The sequence below is a fragment of the Cetorhinus maximus genome, chromosome 12 (genome assembly GCF_964194155.1).
Source record: "Cetorhinus maximus chromosome 12, sCetMax3.hap1.1, whole genome shotgun sequence".
NCBI lineage: Eukaryota > Metazoa > Chordata > Chondrichthyes > Lamniformes > Cetorhinidae > Cetorhinus > Cetorhinus maximus.
Genome location: NC_135890.1, coordinates 48,034,113 through 48,051,120, shown reverse-complemented (window position 1 = coordinate 48,051,120; position 17,008 = coordinate 48,034,113). Strand labels below are relative to the sequence as shown.

The 17,008-nt window shown below is 40.2% G+C and overlaps 1 protein-coding gene across 6 annotated transcripts in view; it reads right to left on the bottom strand.

Annotated features, from left to right (window-relative positions):
- LOC144687418 (non-muscle caldesmon-like) overlaps positions 1-17,008 on the bottom strand; it is a 202,571-nt gene that overhangs the window by 165,479 nt on the left and 20,084 nt on the right. Inside the window, exon 2 of one of the 6 annotated variants that reach the window (XM_078553547.1) lies at positions 16,279-16,322. The exons of 4 other annotated variants lie outside the window; for them this stretch is intronic. The gene's annotated coding sequence lies outside the window, so the exon portion shown is untranslated. Of the gene's footprint in view, positions 1-16,223; positions 16,243-16,278; positions 16,323-17,008 lie in introns of those variants that run through there. One more of the 6 variants, XM_078553548.1, reaches the window with a different exon arrangement.

Sequence of the window (17,008 nt, the reverse complement as noted above, 5' to 3'; positions counted from 1 at the left end):
GAGGCCTTCACATTCCTTAAGGGGTCCAATGGAGTACTCGACCTGGTCCAACAGAGATGAAAAGCTACTTGGAGGTCATTGTCAGCTTCAACGCACACACTGCCTTTACGTGGCAGGAAATGGGCTTCTCCGCTCAGGTGGAAATGTTAAAATCAATGTTGGGGACTGATCGCATTGGCACTCTGGTTAGCATTATGTGAATTAAAATCCTGGATTTGGGAGAATGGATTACACAATGGGGCAAACGGCCTCCTTCTGCACTGTAACAATTCTGTGATTCTGACTCTGTGATTATCTGCATCGTTGGAAATGTCTATTAAAATTGGAAATAGCAGAATCTGGGGAACTTTCTGGCAGGTAAGTAACCCAGCAAACTTTAACTGTATCTTTGCTCAGTTTCCATTGGTCAAAATGTTCTTCCTTCACCCCTTTGGAAGTCACTTGGCACTGACACTAAACCCACATGCATCCTAGGAACTAGGTGAGTAAATAGCACCTAGTTTCTGAGCTCCTAGGCCCAGATTACCAGAGCTCAGGAGCTGCATGTGGACCATGGGTTACAGTTCAGACACTCCCAAATTAGAGAACCATACAGTTCTTCCTATAAGGACAAGCTTTTATTCTCTCAGTCTTATTTTCTACAATCATTTATATATATTTTATTATTTTTGCGCCACATTAGCTCTAAGAGACTGACAAGGCAGCAGGCGAGATTGGACGCGATCTATCATCAAACACAGGTTTCCACACATACCGTGCAACAGCACTCTTGTTAAACGGTAAGATCTGTTCTTTGCAGAGCTCCTTGAAATGCTCTGAAAAGAAATTAATGAAACTGATTTCATTTAGCCAATCTTTTTGGAAGAACTGTTCTAAATAACTGGATGCCAGGTATTGCAAAACGTCTGTGTGCGTGTGATACGTCAGACTTCTGTGGCTGGTTTGGCCTACATCCACATCACCAAATATGGATATGATGCTTACTCTGGAATGAAAACGTTTGACAGTCTCAGTGGCCAAACACCATAGCTTTTATTAAATTAAACACAGCTTTGCAATTCATACAGTTCAGATTCATAATTCATTGGTCACTTTACTTGATTATATCAAGTTTAAACATGGTAACAGCCCTTTGGGATCTTTGGGCATCAGAGATACCAAAAATGGCTAAGATTTGACTCTGAATACAAGAAGAGGGCTTTTATTTTTGGTGGCAGTGACATTGACATTTAATGTTTTGACCTTCACTCCAAGTAAAGGACAAGTGGAAACAGTCTAGTCTGGTTCCAGGCTGCTGGGACCTTCTTAAGGCTGCTCTCAAAACATTGTTGTATTAGATCAGTACCTGATGCTCAAGTTAAGGACATTGCAATGGCTGCTTGTTTGAACTTTGCTGCTATCATTTAGCCCAATGTCACGAAAACTGCTGTACAGCAGAAGGATGGCAATTTTCAAGTTTTATTGTGATCTTTTCTTTCAACATAGTAGTTTAGAAATTTGAAGGCTATGCTTCAGAAAATGCTATCAGTTATCTTTGCATTATTTGCAAACACATGTAGTTAGAGCTTTTGGGGTGAATTTTCTAGGTAGGGTTTAGTGCCCAGGCGCTAAGTGGAAAGGAAGATCTGTAGGCTTCTGTAAAGGGCATGCAAACTTCTTCACCATATTGCCCTTTTTGCCCAGGTGATGAGTAATGCCCAGGCAAAACTCTGTGTCAGAAATCTTATTAAATAGGGAGCTCAAGATGCTTGATGGATAATTCACTGACTTCATAACTCAAATGTATATTGGAAACTTGGCTATACTATGTCCATAATTTTAAAATCCATAAAGCCCATAATAAAGTCATCAGTGGTGAGCAGCTGAATTTCTGAAACGCATTCTCACTGGGCGGGAGCACAAAGTCAGATAATGACCTCTTTATGCTGCACTTATGCTGCAATTTGTGCATTAGAATGGCTCCTTCAGCCAAAATCTGATTCCTAATGTGGTACCATCTAGCAAAGCTCCACTCTTAACATTTCACTCCTTATAAGTGCATCGAGTTTGACATAATCATCCAAGCTCAATATACCCAGGGTGTTGAAGGGTGGGAAAAAAGGAAGTTAGCTTAATGAAGCAAGAAAAACAACATATGGCAAAGACTGCTGAAAAAAATGCAATGTAAAACCTTGTGAAACAGGAGCAACTCTCTTCTTAGCACCATTCTCTATTGTTGTTTATAAAGGATTAGAAACTACATCTTGGGAGAGGAGAAAATGAATGAAATTATAGCATGAAAGTAACAGTTTTACTTTTCTCCTTCTGAGTTTATGAGAATGAAATATGAAACTCTTTGGGAAACTTGACGTGTGGGTGTATCTTGATTGTGCAATGCAACATACCTCCCAAGCCATATATGGGCTTCTTTAAAACGGATGGACATTGCATTTTCTGTTAAATTGTAGCAGCTGGCTTTCTTAAAGATTACAGTTGAAGTTAGCACGTCTCTGATACCAGCATTTGATAATCATAACTGGATGAACTCAAACCATTCTTTCTTGATTTGTTTTTAAGTCCAAATTGATTTCAATATTAAATTTAGTTTGGGTAAGCTTTTAAAAAAAATCCAAGGTCTGACACTAAATATATTTTTTGTTTTATGGTGCACATACCCACCCTGCTTTCATTTACAGGCAGGATGATTAAATGCTCTTGCAACATCCATTTGTTGCCCATTTTTTAAAAAATAGAATTTTTTTCCCTTCATTTTACAGTTAGTTTATGTTCTTTAAGGTTCATATATTCCATTCCCTGGCCAGGGAGCAGTTAGGTCACCTCTTTACCATCTCTGACAATTGGGAGGGTCCTGGGGGGGCATCTCCAATCTGTTCAGCGTCGGCTGACGCCAGATCAAGAGATCATACAGGAAATCAGACACATGATACATTGGATCATCATCATGTCAGAATACAGTGCTACTCTCTAACACTGCTCCATGCACTGAAGAACAAATTCTTACAAAGTGAGCTCCTTTGAGTGACATCATTTCACAAAAGAGATTATGCATGATCTTTCAGCATTCACATTCTCAAGACATTCTAATGCATTTTGCAGCCAATGAATTACTTACAATTCTCTACACCTGTTATATAGGTAAACATGGAATCTAATTTGCCCGCAGCAAGGCCCCACAAATGCCAAATGTGATGCCTTGCCATTTGATCTGTTGTGATGGCATTGATTGAGAAAGGAATATATTGGTCAGGCCACCTGAAGAACCTCCTCTTTGAACAGTGCATTGGAACCTCTCTGTTCTGCATAAGGCTTCATGGGCAGCATCTCCCACCACCACCACCATCCCACCCCGCCCCCCACCCGGTTGGGGGTGCGGTGAGCGGGAGCGGGCAAATTCCGGATTGGTGCCCCACGCCATTTCGCGTGGGCGGGCCAATTAAGGCCTGCCCAGCGTGATGTCTGCCCGAAAGCGCTGTGCACTCCCTGTGCGGGCAGGGGTGAGGAGGGGGGGGATTTCCTGAGCCAGGAGTGCGCTCTTTCGTGCATGCACATGGAAGGGTGCACAGATCTCCCTGGGGCAAAGTGCTGCCACCAGGAGGTTGGCTCAATGTTCAAAATTTCATCTAAGGCAGTAAAAAATATTCCTGATATGTCCCCCCATGTGCCACTGTCACATGAGCTGGGACATGTCAATTTCTTTCATTTAGACATTTCATACAAATTTTAATACCCTCATAAAACTTCATCCCGCCCGTGGATGAGGTTTCATGATTTTTCTGAAGGCCGCCTGGGCTCTTCGCCTGCCCGCCAACCTTAAGGTTGAACAGGCAGGTCCATTAATCAGTTTAATTACTTTGTTAATGGGCTTAATAGGCCGTTGACAGGTCAGCAGGCACGCAACTGAGTCAGCTGTGCGCCCGCCGAACTGAAAACCTAAATAACATGGGTCAGGACACATGCCCAACGTCACCCTGCATCATCTTACGTGTTGGTGAGCGGGCCCCGCCCCCGACTAGAAGATGCAGCCCCATATGTTTCATCTAAATGGTGGCACTTCCAATAATTGTGTTGTTTTCTAAGTAATATAGTTGAATATCAGCTTTGGATTATGAGCTGAAGTCCTACAGCATAGTTTGAGTGGCATAACCTTTTGACTCAGGATCAATATTCCACTTATAAACCACTACCCAATGAAAAATGCTGACAACCCCAATGGAAGCTATTCAAGATGCATTGTTTTAAAATTAATAAGAGGTGAAGAATGCAAAAGTGATGCATTCTATTACTTTAGTCCAAAACGTGAAATAAATCTCAGTCTGTGCTTTGTTGCATCCCAACAACTTGCATTTCTATAGTGCTCCCTGTGCTCAAAGATATTTTTGAGTGCATTCTGGTATGGAGGCAGGACCAGGCACTGGGAATGGGAGGGAAGTGGAGAACTGGGTAGGAAACTGAAGACATGGTCAAAGAGGAAATTTTTAAGCAGAGACAGGCAGCAAGGCAGACAGGACTAGACAATTCTGCCTCCATGTTAGTCGACAAGTGAATTATAAGAAGGAGCATCTATTGAACATGAATGCTTACAGGTCAAAGATAACTAGTTTGGAAAACATCTATTTATATCTGGACAGATTCAGGATTTGGACACTGGAGGGAGCGACACTCATTTCCGAGAGATTAGAAAATTCTACCGGTCTGTTAATTTCTTCCCCACCCCACCAAACACAAACACAACACAACTCAACTCCTTTACTTATTTCTATAATCATTTTATTAATGTTTGCAATGGAACTTTACCAACATCAGACCATTGTTCACTTCTTATAGCATTACAGAAATTAGAATTTTTAACCTGAACATTCTGTCGGGTCCAGCACGCAAAAATGTCAGACAAATATGTTGTAACAGTTCTAATATTCCAAGTTCTTGATTTAAATTGTAGAGAAAGAAAGTAAACTGCAGACTACAGAGGTATGTAAACAAGCTGTCATACACCACTTTAATACCACACATCCTCAATGTGTTTTTTTCCATACATGTACGTTGGTGCAGTCACAAAAGGGGAGAGAGTATGTTTATTTTCCCCTGGCAATTATATATTTAGCACTCTGAGTTCTAGCTGTTTATATCTCCAGTTGAAGGCAAAATTTCCTAACCTCTAAACCAATGTAATCTAATCTGAATAATTCAGAATACAGCGCAGCCTGGATAACTAGCTGGTATAAACATAGCCGTTATCCAAATATAGAGTTCCAGGGTACTGTTCATGTTTACTCCGATTATGGAGTGTTTCAGGGTTTAGCCTGTTCTCAGTAAGTGAATTGTTGGGACACACTGATCATCAACTACATCTTGAAGGATCTGATTTCTATATTAGATGGCATGACATGGTTTAACTTGAATCAATTGTGACCAAGACATCTTTACAGATAATAGTTAGCTTGGACCATGGGTAAGACTTGGGGAAATTGACTGGAGTACCAATGCTTAAACTGAGGCTTCCTTATGCCTTAGTGTATGCTCTAAGAACCCTGGTATAGTGAGTCCAACTCCAGGCAACAACATATCTGTCATATCTGTAGGCTCATTTTATAAGCTCACACTGCAGGCAGGTGCCTGAGCATTAATAGTGCAAATCAGAAGCCATGAGTAGTGCACAGACAGGTAATAAACAACCTCAACCCCTCACCCCAACCTGCTGCACCCCTGCCTCTCTGATACCATGAGTTGAAAATAAACAATTGAAGAATGTAACAGGTACTTAATTAACTTAAATTTAACTGCACTCACAAATGGCGTAACAGTTAATCTCTAAGAGCCCACGCCATATTGTATTGATCCAATTACAAATCATGCGATAGTGTGAAGCTAGTGTATTAATGTTATGAATCATGCATTTCTTCATGCTACATTAGGCCAGAATTAGACCATAATTTGCAATTACAGAATGAGATAGGAAAGTTATTGATCCAAGCATAACATTTCTTGGCAAATGATCTATCAAAATTCAACTGCACACAAAAGTCAAACATTGAAATTTGGCTTAGAAAGGGTTGCTGTTTGTAATTCCCCCGGTCTAACATGCTCTTGATTGCAACTGCCTCACTAGGGAAAGAAGCAAGCAAAAGGTACTTCCTTTCCTTATAGCAAGAGAGATATTAGAGGCAGAATTGTCATGAACTGCTACCCACACCTTCTATTGGTCAGTGCAGCGAGCCCTGGAGCAGGCCACTATGCATCTTTCAGATGAGATGTTAAATTGAGATCACATGTCTGTTGAAGTGAAGTGGACATAAAAAAATCCTGTGGATATGAAGAAAAGCAAGGAGTTCTCCTGCTGTCTCCACCAATATTCCTCCGTCAACCCCTACTACTAATAACAGATTAACTGCATTTGCAGTATCTCCTTTCTGTCTGTAAATTGACTGCCATTTTCATCATCAGAACAACTGTAGTTCCATTTTAAAAAGTATTTTGTTGTTTGGGAAACCTTGAGGATGGCAAAGATGGAGCATAAATGCAGGACTGTTCTTTCTCTCAATTGCCATAGATGATTGAATTAGAAGATCAGAGACAAAGCTGGAAAAATTAGGAAGAGATAGATTTCAATCTGACCATAACTCTTTCACTGTAAATATATATTTTTTTGGAGTTGCCATCACACAAGCCAACTAGTAAACCACTAACTGATAATTTAAACTTGGCTTTCCACATTTTCTGCGTATTCACAATATGCCATGAACTTACGAAGATGATGGACATTTTACTTTTAAAAAACAGCATGGAATGTGGACAATTTACCTTGACAAAATGGACTCCAGAGAGTCAGGTGACCTTCTTTTGTGGTTTTTGTACAGACAGAGGCTGCCTCATGCCCGGACATGTCTCTGGAAAATCATTAAAATGTAAACAACCTTTTGGGGACATTTCCATTGAAGAGCTATCAGAATGCAACAGATCACTTGTGGAGTTAACTGTTGCTATTGTCTACATGTGTATAGAATCTGCGGTACAATAATCATCCAGACTTGGTGTCTGCGCATTGAAAACCCACAAAGATGTGCATGAAGGAAACTACCTTATCACAAAAAGGTGCAAATGGCTGACAATCAACCTTCATTGTACGAAATGCTTAGCCCATCAAACTATTTTGTATGGACAATGTTGTAAGGTGTTGACAGTAATTCAGTAGCTCTTAAGGTATTAGGTAATTCAACAATAAGTGCTTATTAACTACATACATAGGTACAGTAAAAGGTCTACGCTAGGAGCCATCTCCATGCTTGCTTCTACACAGGGCTCTGTCCGATACTACACTGACCCCTAGGTACAAGTCATGTGTTCTCTTACAGCAGTGTGTGTATGATACTGTACTCAGTCCCAAGTTAACCCTTTACATGCCAGACCTTTATGCTACAGACAATGGGAACATTGATACTGTGGTCACATCACAGAAACTGGCTCGTGATAGGAAATACCGTATTAATTCACAAGGACAACCCAGAGCAGGCAGTCTAAGATGAGGAACACCGAGGGGATCCATCTTGCCTATCAAACTCTCCCTGCCTAGAAACTCACCCACAGGCAGAGAAGTGGGGCTAATTTGTTTTACCTGCAGAATTATAACTTCACTACAACGGCTCAGCCAAAACATCAACTGAAAAAGCCAGAAACCTGCTGTTGCTTGGAGGAAGCCATTATGAGTTCATCACCAGAAACTTCCAACCTCCATTCTCTTCCATGAACCAAGACAGAAACCTCAGGCCTGGAACATTTCCAAACACCATCTCGAGGGCTGGTAATAGAAGTGGCTTCTTTATTCATTAAGTAATCTAAGTACACACTACATTTTTGTAACCATCTTTTCTTGCACGCGTGGATCTTGTGTGAATTAGTGAGGGGTGCTTTTGCATTTACATTTTGGGTGTTGAGAAAAAACATTGAGCCATTCCAGAAAGCCTGTCTTGTGTCTGTTCTTGAAAATCACAGCACTCAAGGGGTTAAAACGCCTCTTTAAATCACATCTTGTTGCAGTTAGTCAAGAGGTGGGAAAAGGGAGAGATCATCTCTCATCTCTTCCTTGTCCTTAACATGTTTGCATCTCCTGTAGATGTTACAGCTACTTCGTATTTTAGTTTTCACACTTTGGACATTATACATTAATGTACTCTCTGACTCACCATGAGCAATGGTGTTAGTCAATGCTGCAATTTAATAGAAAATGCGATGTCCATGAGCACAGTGGTTGAGTAATACTATAAAATTCTTGTCATTGTCTTTTCTTTCAGTGCACAGTATAAGTTAATCAGTGCTATCTTGTAAAGTTAAAAGCTGAAAAACGTTTTTTGTGTTCTGAAAAGTAGAAAATTAGTAGTCAAAATGTGACATGTAACTGTAATTAGATGCCCTCTCTTTCTTCTGTAAATCTATGCTCAGCATAGACTGGCTAACAGCTTGATATGAATCTCTGGAATGCTTCTTCCTATAATTACGATCATTCATGGGTCATGAACAGACCTGAGAGACTGAAATGTAAGATGAGACTGATGTGTAAGCATTAAGATAGACATGATTTACATCAGTATAATTTTAAATGCAAATTTATCACCAAATCACACAATTGTAAAAGTGATTCCTTGTGTTGTAGGTTTCCAAACACAATCATTTTGTCTAGAACTTTTAACATAGATAGAAATGGTCAGACTGCCTTTTTGCAATTAAGCGTTCTAGCCCAATTTCGGTTTAATTCTTCTTTATTTGTCTGAAAAGGCTGATTACAAAATATCTCATCTCTTTCTTTCGATGCATTAGCTGGCCAATAAATGCTTCAAGTCTTTTACAGCTCATATAAAGAACTGGATTATCTCAGTTTCCAACTGGTGTCAGCCATGGCTCAGTGGCAGCACTCTTGCCTCCGAGTCAGAAGTTTCTGGGTTTAAAAATCACACTTGAGACTTGGATGTAAAATCCAGGCTGACGTTCCATTACTAGGAGGACTGCACTGTCAGCGGTGCCTTCTTTGAGGTGAAATGTTAAATCAAACTTCCATCTGCTCATTCAGGTGCTTCCATTACACCATATTGAAAAAGAGCAAGAAAGGCTTCCTACTATTGCAGCTGGGAAATTTAAATTCAGTTATTTAAATAAATCTGGAATTAATCAAATCTAGTATATTTAATGGTAAGAATATAGCCACTGGTTTCTTAAAAACAAATCTGGCTGATTTATGGCCTTGAAGATGGAAAGCCTGCCATCCCTACCTAGACTGGCCTACATGTGTCTCCAGACCCACAGCAATACCCTGCTCTCTGCCATATTAAATGGCCTAGTAATTCTCAGCTGTCACGAAGGTGGCTCACCACCACCTTCTCAAGAGCAATTAGGGATGGACAACAAATGCTGGGTTTGTTCACAGCCAGAGAAAGTATCCAGGTCAACATTCATTCCTTTACCAATGTCACTAAAGTAGATTATCCAGTTGCATTGTTGTTTGCAAGGCCTTGCTGACCACAAACTGACTACTGTGTTTCCTCCATTACAGCAGTGGCTACATTTCAAAAGTGTTTAATTAGCTGTAAAGCACTTTGAGATGGCCTGAAGTTGCGAACGGTGCTATATAAATTCAAGTTATTTCTTTCTTAATGCAAACATATGGCATTGCTTTTAATAATTAATCATTAGAAACATTGTTAAAGAGAATAAAGTTTCAAGTTTATGTTTTTAACACTAATAATGGTGAGAATAGCAAAAATCCTTGATGACTGAAAGAATAAGAGAAGCAGTGAATGAGGGAATAGAGAAAAATTAACCTGTAATCAAACCTTAGGATCTTCAGATGTAATTGCATATGCAAGTCAAGCCAGACAACCAGACTGTGGAATGTCGACTGCCTTCCGATCAAACAATGAGGGTCAGTCTTTCTGAGAAGCATCCATGCTTCCCTAGTAGCTCCCAAAACAGAAAATGATCATTTTTAGAGCATCCACTCGGGAGGGGGAGGAGGTGGGATGGGGTGGGGTAGCTGGTTTAATTTGAAGTCTTACAGTCCAATTCCTCCAACATGGTAATGGCTGGACATTCAGCCCCTCAACTTCCTGAGGGGAAACAAAAGAACACATATTTTGTGTCATTTCCAAAATGGCTGCTCAGGGAAGCAGGGAGGAAGCAAACCTCCCTTAAGATTTCAAGGACTGTCTCAGCATTACTGTTGGATGCGCTCAGGGAGAAGGCTACAATCTCTCAGTTGCAGGAGAAATCAGCTCCTAAACTCATTTGTGTTCTTCTCTATTAGAGCTTTGAACAGGAGTGAGATGTATGGATGAGGATATGCACTCGCATTTTAAATAAAGTTAGATCTCTGTGATAGGATAATTTTCTTTCTTCTATTGTTATTACTCATTTATGTGTAATTTTTTTAACATACGAGCAATGTACCCAAAATGAATTTCCGTATGGCCAATAAACGAAAGTCAATATTTTAGTAAACTAATAGGGCCAGTATGGTGTATTTATTATTTAATTATTAAAAAATGTACAGAATTTAGTTATTTTGTGATGAGATTATCTGCTTCAAATATTTATCTATTCATTCACTTACCAATTCAGTCCTGTCTCATTAATACATGAATCAGTTAATCTTTCAGAAGACTGCAGCAACACATTTCAGAACACAAGAGGACGATTACGCTATCCAAACCATATAGCAAGAGGCAGCTCTGGGTCATTCTATTATACAGCACAATGTATGAATGTCATTGGGGAATAAAGTAAACCTCTGATAGTAAGGAATGGTGGTTTGCTTATGGAATAGTCTGGCAACACAAAACTTTGACAGAATACCTGGGGAAGACCTAACATTTGTGGAATTGAGACAATGTTATGCTACAATATATGGGCTTCATCTTATTAAGCCTTTCCATAATTATGTTTAAAACAGTTTGTCATTTTGTTTTACTGTAAAGAATCTTAATTCCTAATCTTCATAATGGTGGTCTGTGTTTAGTTCTCTAGTGGTCTAGGAGTGGATATGCAACTGAATGCTTGGCACTTTGTAGGTTGGTAGGCATCCAAATTGCTGAATACTTTACTGGAGATGTCTGTTTGTGCTTCTTGGCAGTTTGAAATGCCTTGTGGTTTTCAGGGTTTTATTCAAATTCAAAATTCAGTATTTTCAGAAGGGAAAAAGCAGAGTCTTCATTTCCATGTCTCTTTGGCAAAGGAGATAATGAGATCCTAAGAACATTTAGAGGAGTGAACAGATATGAGGCCACTCCAGTAACTGTTCAGCTCACGAATAAACAACAACAATGTGTATTTATAGCACCTTTAACATAGTAAAATGGCCCAAGGAGCTTCCCAGGAACATTATCAACAAAATTTGACACCGAGCCTTATAAGGATACATCAGGGCAAAGGCAAAATACTTTGAATGATGGAAATCTGAAATTTAAAAAAATGCTAGAAATATTCAGGTCATGCAGCATCTGTGGAGAGAGAAACAGGGTTAATGGGTTGGATAATACAACCCCACCACACCAGACGTGTCGTCGGTAGGCGTACACTTAAAATATATGTCGGGTGGCTAGCCCACCACATTCCCACCCACCAACTGCCACCCCTCCCCACCGAAGCTGACCCCCATAATATGCTTGGGGAGGGGTGGGGGGGGGGGTGCCAAAATCAGCTTCCTGCCTGCCATATTTAAATGAATAATCAAAAGTCAGTTAGGCTTGTTAATGCAGATGGCATTGGCAGGCGGGCAGGCTATATTTTGTGACCTAGATGAAAAACAGCAGGAAGAGCTCTCAGGGGCGGGGCTTCTGCCCACTGAGGGGCATGGTCACTCTCAGATAGTTTATCCCACCCCCAGCAGGTTTTGGCTCGGGGAAACTTCTCCCCAACTTCCCTTCCGGGGGGGGGGGGGGGGGGGGGGGGGAGCGCCGACAAACAGATGCCGACCCACCCCCGCCCCCAGCCCTGCCACAACTCCATAGATTGCAGCCAATATTTCAGGCTGAAGTTGTGATGAACAGTCATTAACCTGAAACGTTAACTCTGCTTCCTTCAGTATAGATGCTGCCTGACCCGCTGAGTATTTCCAACATTTTATGTTTCAATTTAAGGAGGTATTAGGACAGAAGAGGCAAGCTTTAAGGAGCATTTTAAAGGAAGAGAAAGAGGTGGAGAGGTTTAGAGTGGGGAATCAAGCTCTGAGACCTAAGAAGCTGATAGCACAGCTGGCAATAGAGGAGAAATTTAAATCAGGAATGCGCAAGAGACCAGCCTTTGGTGTGTTGTAGGATTGGAGGAGGCTACAGAGATAGGGATTCTATGGATGATGCTTACTTAACAAATCTGTACAAAATATATTTCCCCTCTCCTCCTTGGAGTCCAACGGTTTGTGAAATTCTAGAAATTAGATAAAAGGTGATTGGATAATAAGCCATTCTATATTAAAATACCTTCTGGCTCATTTTTGAACTTTAAAGCCTGCAGTTTCGCTGCACTAGATGTGCAGCAGTAATCTTGCATAGGAGTTGTTCAGTTGGTCTATGTAGCAAATGACCAATTTCTGGAAAACTTGCCAATAATATAAACCGCATGTTTGGCATTGGCACACTGGAAATCTCTGCCAGGGAGGTGTGCCAAGAAGTGGGGTGGAATATTTCAGCAGCAGGAAACAGGCAATCTCTGTGTTGCCTGCAAAAGTAGCAACTTTCTACAAAATGGTACTTGCTTCTCGTTGGCCTTTTATCACATGACACTGGCACCAACCTTGGCCCCGAATGAAGTTTCTTTGGCTCCATTGCCTAACAGGTGGCCCTTACATCCAATATATCAAAAGCACAATGCTCTTTTCAAGAGATACATCCATCCATATATGGTATGGGGGCACGCCACCGGAAGCGCACTGATTCAGGAACGTAGTGGAGAAAAATATCGCAAAGTTGGGAGGGGGCAGAAGATGCGAGGCTTCAGTTTCACTTTAGTTTGGTTACCAGTCAAAGATTAGTTTAGCATACAGAAAACACATACAATTCTGTGCTATTTGACCAATTCATAAAGATCAGTCAATAATGTCATCTGCTGTGGTTCACTTTGTTACCAAGCTGCTGCAAAATCGCTAGCAATAGCTTAAAGTTTTAAAAAAGGGTACCGTCATGATAACAGCCAATTTCTCTGCATTGGTCTGTTCTAAATGATGTCAATCTTGTTAGAATGGGGGTGTGCTAATAGGCACTCAATTTTTATCTGAAATGTATACAGCATGTTTCACAACTTATGTTGTTGTTTTGGATGTTTGCAGGGAACTCATTTATTGGTGGGACCAGGGGATTGCTTATAGGTGAAATTTAAAGGCATATGGACAATTAATACAAGTGGAATATAAGAAAATGAATTAACCATTCTACCTCCCTGTTCTGCCATTCATTTGGACCATGATTTGTGACAAGTTGTAATGTTGTAAAGGGACATTAGTTCTTGCACCATTTGGGAAGTTTCAATTCATTAGCAGTTGTTGCCAAGCCTGAAGGAGAATAAGTCAGAGTGAAGAATTAATCTTATTTTTATATTTAATGTTCTTAGGATGTGGGTGACAAGGCCAGCATTTAGTGTCCATCATGAAGGACGCTTCAGAGGGCAGTTAAGTGTAAACCATGTGGGGGAGGGACTCCTGTCATTATAAAGACCAAACTGACTAAGGACACCAAGTTTACTTTCCTAAAGGACAGTGGTGAACCAGTTGGGTTTTTACAACAATCTGACAGCTTGGTGGTCACTTTATTCAAATTTTCCAACTGCCATGGTGGGATTTAAACTCACATTCTCTAGATTGTTAGCCCAGGCCCCTGGGGCATTAGTGGAATCGCACAAGAATGCCAGCAATGAAAAACTCTTGCCTTTTTTAAGTCAGTATCATCTGTCCTCTGCTGCAGCTCATACAATTGTCATTTTTTAAGCAATACCGGAACATTTTGAACTTTTTCCAAGTTCTGTCTACACAACTGCACAACTACTTGCATTTCCATAACTATTTCATTTGCAAATACAGATGCATTTTTCTGTAAACAAGAGCACAACCTTGGCTTGCCCTCTGCAAATCTGGTTAAAGACTGCAAGTTCCCACATTTGATCGCAGTTGTGTTGTCATTGGACTAAAATTAGAGCCAGTCCTTTCAATAAAGAAAGAATTGTAGTCGTTTTTGATGTAAAACCATAATTTCTGGAAAGGAAGAGTGGAATGGGCACATTATCCCAAATATGTGTTTGTCCTCCTGATTAAGCTTACTGTTTTTAGTTTTACAGTCTAAATATGTTAAATATATTTCCAATATAGAACCAGATGTAGATACTCCCATTTCTAAAATAGGGATGTGAACATTTGATTTAGGAGTAGGCCACCTGACCCCTCGAGCCTGCTCCACCATTCAATAAGATCGTGGCTGATCTGAATGTAACCTCAGCTCCACATTCCCACCTACCCCCTATAACCTTTCACCCTGTTGCTCATCAAGAATCTATCCACCTCTGTCTTAAAATTATTCAAAAACTCTGCTTCCACTGCCTTTTGAGGACGAGAGTTCCAAAGACTCACGATCCTCCTAGAAAAAAATTCTCCTCATCTCTGTCTTAAATGGGCAGCCCCTTAGTTTTAAAACAGTAACCCCTAGTTCTTGATTCTCCCAAAGGAAACATCCTCTTCACATCAACCTTATAAGATCCTGAGAGATCTTGACATGTTCTAATCAAGTCACCTCTTACTCTTCTAAACTCGTGAATAAAACCCTAGCCTGTCTAACCTTTTTTTATAAGACAACCTGCCCATTCCAGCTAGTCTAGTAAACCTTCTCTGCACTGCTTCCAATGCATTTACATCCTTCCTTAAATAAGGAAACCATACTGTACACAGTACTCCAGATGTTTTTCTTTCTAAGTTTGATATAAATCAGTGAATAGTAGATATTAAGATATAAGTTTTCTCCAAACACCTTTCTCCTGCCCAACACAAAAGCATTTCCTTAGGCAAGACCTGCACGCCCTACGGACTGAGATGTGACCTTCTATAGGAAGTAATTTTGGATAGCAGATTGCAAGGTAAACAAATAACCTTATTTTTACCGTTAAAATGCGTAGTACATGGTATATGGGATCTCCCCATACACTTGATTTCTCTATCTAAGGAACAAATAACACTGACAGACAGATGTATTTCAGGCTAAAAACTGCAAGATGAGTTTGTTAAGAAATCAGGTTAGCAACAGCAATATTAAGACAAATAGCATACTTAACTAGATTATAATGGCTGGTTAGCTCAATTGGCTAGATGGCTAGCCTGTGGATTAACAAAGGCACAGGGTTCTACCTGCCTTCTACCCCGATCTGTAGTAAAAAAATCATGGCACTTTACCGTGGTATGGTGATTAATCACCAAGGACCAGCCTTCAGAGAACTAAAGAAGAATAGGATAAAACCTGGTGTAACTCAGTGTCTATCACAACAAATGTTAATAAGCTTAAGCGGCTCCTCGCAGTATTTCAAAGAACTGCTTCTGAATTAAAATACTTTTACATAATAACGTACAGGTTGAGGTTTTTAACTCTCACTACCTCCTTGAGACCTGCCCAATTTGATTTTTCGAGTGGGCTTCACTGCCGCCTGTAATAAATAGTAATCTCATTAAAATATTTAAATTGTGGTACTAGACAAGTTTAGGGCCCCAATGAAATTCTGGTCTTCCACTGGTCACTCAGTCATCCCCCACCTGGATTGCCTCCTTCATCTCCTTTAGTGACACACTTTCGCTCTACTCTGTACTTGAGCCATCTTATTTCCCAACCTAGCATTTAGTGAAATGCCCACCAGTGTTTGTTCAGTGCTGGCAGCTTGCCATGCACATTAAAAAGAGGCCTGACTATAAAAATAGATCTGGCTTGCTGCCAAAATCATCAAGTGTGTGGAACAGATACACCATTCATCTGATTAATGCCAGGTATCAAAACTGTCCCCACAGATTCCTTAGCTAACCTCTGCCCAAAAAAGCTGTACAGAGATTAAACGGTAAGGTAAAAGGCATCCTTCACAATTAAACAGACTGACAATCAAAGTAGAGTTTAAAGCATCAGCAGTCTCCCAGAAACCAAATCAACAAAACAGCCATCTTTCATGACACAGCCAAAGACCTCCTGATGGAGCAACTGAAACAACTCATGCTCAACAATCATTACTTCTAATTCCTGGGTGAATTTGCTATCCAACCATTAGCCATGGCGAATCACATGCCTTTGAAGTGTCATCTACATGTGAGTCAAAGTCCTTGGATTCTTCTACCATCCCCAATGCAAAGAAGCAGAGAAAGGAGAACTTCCACCAGTACTCATGAGCAATGCCCAAATAAAATGACCACAATACAGACAAGCTCCTTATATAAAAAAAATTTATTAAAATGGATAATTTATAATAAATGATATTAATTAGGGCAGATCCATGATATGACATATCTTTGCATTGTCATCCTGATTGTATTTTGCTTTGTTCAGTAAGCACCTAACATGTTACAATATCTGTACTGAAATTAAATTTTGAAACAATATCCATTTTTAATAATTCAATACTTTTTGGTCAATAGGCAGCACTGCCACCACCAGCTTTTATGGCAACCTACAGTTGCTCGGGTTTCGAATTAACAGGGATTGGTTTAATGGCTATTCCTCCACTTAGTCTCCATCAATACTCACTGTTGATGGATAGATGTTGGTTTCTGGTAATTCACACAATCCTTCATGGGTCACAAAAGTTGGATTTTCATATATTACATTAGCAACAAGTGGCTTCATGAAGAAGGGTGTATGCTTTAGATCATAATCATGTCATACTGTAGTACAAAATAGGATTTTTTTTCACTCTGAAGAACTGCAGACATGCCACCCATGAAGAAATGTAGACACGTCACCCATGAAGCCATCAGTGAAATAATGACTCCCAAATCTGATGATGGCCTGCAATTCCATGA